Source organism: Opisthorchis viverrini, assembly GCF_000715545.1.
Source record: "Opisthorchis viverrini unplaced genomic scaffold opera_v5_231, whole genome shotgun sequence".
NCBI classification, from domain to species: Eukaryota; Metazoa; Platyhelminthes; class Trematoda; order Opisthorchiida; family Opisthorchiidae; genus Opisthorchis; species Opisthorchis viverrini.
In genome coordinates this window covers 395,995-401,262 of record NW_008751889.1, presented here as the reverse complement: position 1 = coordinate 401,262, position 5,268 = coordinate 395,995, and positions in this window count along the sequence as shown.

Here is a 5,268-nt window from a genome sequence, read left to right as displayed (position 1 = left end):
CTTGTGCCTTTCAGGTGAACGACAGCCACTGACCGACAAGAAGAAAACCGACCCGGGAAACTTGGGCAAAAGCCTCGATCCTGTGTATCAATCCGTGAATCCGTGGACAACCTTCAGATGTACGCAAATAGGCCTCCTGTTTTGGGATAATAGGCGGTGTCGTAATTTTTATCGGATAGGGCGGCAATGAGCACACACTTGATACGTTGAATTCTGGCAATAAAGGCCGGTTCGGGTATAACAAGGGAGGTATGGTTCACCAAAAAACGTAACAGATTTTGATAACACGCATAAGGCGGGTGGGTTTATTCGAACCACAGGAATGCACATGAAGCCATTTGGAAAAATGGGCGTAAAAGTACGTAGTATGGATACCAGATACATCCACCACAACGCACAGGAAGAACATCTGTCAAAACGCAGTACCATGAGTCAACAAACGTAGCCGGAATCCAGTTTTATGGGTTAGATGGTTGGGTAGGAAATATGTGAGTCCAGCGCGCAGTTTATTTATGAATAGGATGGAAGCTCCCGGTCAAAATAGACCCAACGAAAGTGAAAGGCTCCGTAACCGATGACAAAAGTGTATAGAGTTGAAAGAAAAGTATTTAATAACTGTTTGACATTCTCCACAGATATATCCATGTTTAAATTAGGAGATTTAGTTAGCCGGATGATGTCAGTTTTGTCACATGGTAGTCGGTATTTATTTTCCAATTGATAGTAGCGGATGCCAACTAATCAGCAGGGCAGAATTTCGGTGTGGTTGACGCGTATTTCAAGGGCATATATGACACAAAATTGGTTAACTGAGATTTAAGAGATTCCACGATATCAGTGTAACGGTGGATACTACTGACGAGGTATGCTAGTAGACTTGTGTTCTAGCAGCTCCGCCCCGTGTCCAATGAAAGGTGAGGTTTATTACGGAACTTGTGAAACAAATTTGCAGTTTTCGTTTACAACTGTGTGGTAGTCACTAGATATCTTTACCTTCCCTGTTCAATAGTTTGTAACTGCTTATTTGGTGTTTGCCAAGAGGCGACCTTGCGGCGAGGGGCCATACTCCTTACATCACTACGGTTTGGAAAAGATCTTCTATCCAATAATGTATTCAGAGTGTCAACACGTAGGTCAGCAATGCCCTGCAAAACAGAGCCCCACCATTGCAAATTGACCAGAAGCTGAAATTTCTGTCAAACGCTCAGTTACAAGGCAATCAGTCAAGGTTTACTTCTCATGTTCCACGACTGCCATACATAATCTGATGGCTTGTCCGTGGTTCACTATATTTCTAATATTTCCCAGACAGGCGCGTTACATGCAAGACCGTTTCATAGTAATAATAATAACAACAATATTTATTCCCAACTAGTGGGTGGCATACCGTCGGGCATGATCATCGTATTACAGTCAGAATAAAGGCATGACTGGTGGGGTTTGTGATCAATGGGAGTTTCCTGCAAAGGGGAAAGTGACGTAAACAGTAAACATTAATGAAGTAGAGTTCATCACACCTGAGGTGGCCTGGGTAGGGATCCAAAACTACAAGGTCTCTTTATGTCCTATGGAGAACATATTAGATGGCACGAGATCTGAACGTTGGGGTTTTAAAGTGGCGGGCAAAGAAAGCAATACATGTGAGGGCATAACAAAGAGCTTCCTGACTGGAACGTGACAAAATCAAAAAAACTTCAAACTACAGGAAGTGTAGGGCCGGAATAATGGATATGGAGAGGCAGCAGAGCTGCCACGATATGGCAGGCCGGTTTGAACTAAAGCCCGGAACCGTCACTAGGGCTTCATGGCCTTGGGCTGTGTGGCGTATGGCCACGGAAAGCTATGTGGGGATGGTGTAGTGGGGTAAAAATGTGGTACGGACAAATGGTAGCAGGAAACGCAGAATTACAGTGTGCAGTGAAGCTTATGCGACTCACTAGTGTTGCAGATGAAGCAGGGTCGAGTGTAAAAGTTACTTGGGAAACGAGTTCACGCAAACTGAGCAATAATTGACTCAGTTGGTGAGGAGTACGAATAAAAGCCGCCGAGATCTTTACATCTGGCAGAAGGTTCGGCAGATTGCAATGAACGCCTTCCGGTGGTGGCCGGGGACAAATGAAGGTTGATTGTGGTTGTCGGTATGGGAACCAGTGAGCGAGAGGGCCTGGACAAAGTAAGAGGGGAACAATTGCGGGTATGCCATCAAACCGCGTATTCCAGCGCCGTACCATCAATGCACTGAAGTACTTCGGTTTCTGGACAGCCCCGTGATGGACGTCGTGATTTAGGTTGTTAGGCCGAGATGTGCAGTCTTTTTGTTGTTGTTTTCCCTTTTATTTTCAGTCCGTTTAATTTGTGGAAGAACTTAAAAGAATTGATCATCCAATCGTGCTGTCTGCTTGTTCTGCTTACAAATTCACTTGTTCACCCAATGGCAATTTTGGTGGTTCGGTATAACGGGGAAGTCAAACATTACCTTGAGGTAGATATAACGTATGCTGACCATCGTAAGAAACGAAAAACTTACTAGCTGTGATCGTGGGATCGGCGGAAGGCTTGCCGCAACCATCGAAGTATTCTCTATATTTAGTTCGCGAAGGGCTACTCCAATATGAGTTTGCACGATTACTGCCCAAGACCAGGTATCTCTGACCTCATGTCCCTACAAGTTCCAAGCTACCTTAGTTGCACGCATTCCATAAAATATCCCAGAGTTCTCAGAGAGACAGTGTGCGAAGCCACAGGCAGCCATTAAAATTTGAATTCTGCGCTCACAGTAGACTCCGAGTCCGTTTAAACAACTTCCAATGAAACTGCGGCCACACGGGGAGATCTTAAGCGTCGGAATAAGTACCATCAAATGCTAAAACTTTGTAAAAATTTTTCATTTTCAAACCACGGTTTGAAAGAAATTTAGGGCGCACGTCTATGATGCGGCGATTTGGGGTGTGCTTCCCGGCGTCGACCGAATAGGGGATCTAACCTTCGAACAGTTCACCGAAGAATTCCGCTCACTTGGTGACCCTGTAAAATGACCAGGCTGAAAGTCCACCGAACCGATCAAATCCGAAAGGAGGGCTGAGCAGCTTTGAATGAAATTTTTCTGGGGGCGGCTTGAACCAGGTAGAGTTTGTTCGTATTTGCAATTAACTGAACGAATCTGTGATGGTGTATGGCTAACAGTAGGAAGTTAATATCTGTGTGTTATCAAACTTGGTGCGACAGTGTCGTACCATCATTCGTCTGACATACTTCGGTTTTTCGGCAGCCTCGCTATGGGCTTTTTATTTAAGATCATTGGGCTGTGATGTGTAATTTTTTGAGCAGCGGGGATTTTTTGGGTCGACTGAGGGAATGTTCAGAGGTAGAACAAATCCGATGTAAGCTATCAGGTATTTTCTGTCCATTTGCGGATATCTGTGGATGCAGATGACAGTAGTGGAATGAAAAACCAGTCAAGCATGGTGTTTGAAGTGGCTATTGCTGAAGGTCGAAGTTAGGGAAGACGAGTGCGTGGGATCAGATCAGTAAAGCCTGGTGAGTCTAAGGCGACATCGGATAGGATAATGCGCAATGTTAGAGCGGAAACAATTAACGGTTATCACAATTAGGGTGGCCATAACAGGTGATTAATGAGGACAGGATGAGGGTGGATTTCTCATTAGTGGACTAGCGGTCAAGCAGATGAGTCCTCTATTATGTGATATTAAAAAGCGAACTGGTATAAGCGCGAAGAGAGGTGATGTGGTTAGGGAGATCAAACGCGTAAGGAAAAACGGGAGTATATTTCTGAGATGATGGACTAGCTCATCTAGGATTTACTGCATGAGTTGACCGCTAGTCTCGTAGGCCAGGAATCCCGGTGTATATATGCATATTTTTCGTTGTGCGTCCACTCCTGGGAGCAGTTAGCAGGTGCATCTGTTTGGATTATTTGGCTAAATGGGGTTTGATGTGGCGTAGCCACGATTGTGATGAAGGCGGCTAGAGCTTTGCAAGCGTATGTTAGCCGTAGCCATCGTAGTGTCTTCGGGTCACCCAATTTGTTTTCTCGCAAATTTCTTGTTTTCAACAAACAAAAGTCCAGTTTTTTCACCGGTTGTTGTTTATGGTGTCTCCAGTTAAACGACAAAACCAAGACAAATCCAACTCAGCAGTAACAAACAGAAGAAAACAGTGGTCTTCTATCGATTCCCTGAATTAGAAGGCGATGGGCGGAGCACCCATGCTACTGGAGGGGTGGTGAGTATGCGAACTTACCATGGTGCTACGCAACTTTGCGGGACGTACTGACCACTAAATGAGTTTTTCGTCCTTCCCGCATGCTACCAGATCTGCCAGGTGTCATGCCACCAAGCTGACATAATTGCGGCTTGTGCATTATTAAAGAACTCAAGCTACCAGATATTTTATCTGATCGTGGGAAATCCAGGCCAATGAAGCAGCTCAGCTATTGCGATCAAGCAAACGACGGAGAGCCACTGGAAAAGGCAGGTCGCGGAGGAAAAGAAGGCGGTGGCTACCGTTGGGAAAAATGAGAATAGAACGGCGATGACAAGGGCGTGTGAATTATTGCTAGACAATGGCGAAGCGTGAGCTGTTGAGCCAAACAGTGGCTTTTCGCAATGTTGCGTGTGTATGCTGAATGGGTTACGAGGCTTATACTCCGTTCTGAGGTACGAAAAACTCTAACTTTCACTTATTTTATGCTGGTAAGTGTTAGACAAGATGGGGTACCACTCATTAGACAGAGCGGACAGAGTAGCCCAGGACAGAGACCCAGCTGAGAGAAACATGGTATAAGTGCTATGAGCAAGTCAAAGATGTAGCAGAGTATAGTAACGGGGTGGACTTTTTAATTATTGTTTGCCTTATTTTTCCGTACACCAACTATAACGTCGCCAAACTCAGAGGTGGTCTGAACCACGTTCATAATGTAGATGGGGGGATACTTGATTATTAAGTACGGTGGCTGTATCTTCACACGTCAGGAAGTTGTTTACAGACTGTGAAAACGTATTTTGGTGTGTGATATTTCTAGATTAATGGGAAATACTGTTCCGGATGCAAGTCAAAAAATATAGTATCGTAATTTTGTACACGCTTGAGGGCACACTAAAAGCTTGATGGATTTACGGAATCTATCGCATATGTATGGCGTTATGTTTGGCCTGGCCTCTGCTATAACAGCGTTTCGGTACAACAGACAGCGCAATAGAGTTAAATTTAGCTTTAACCGTCTGGGCCATAGTGGCTCAAGGCCCACGA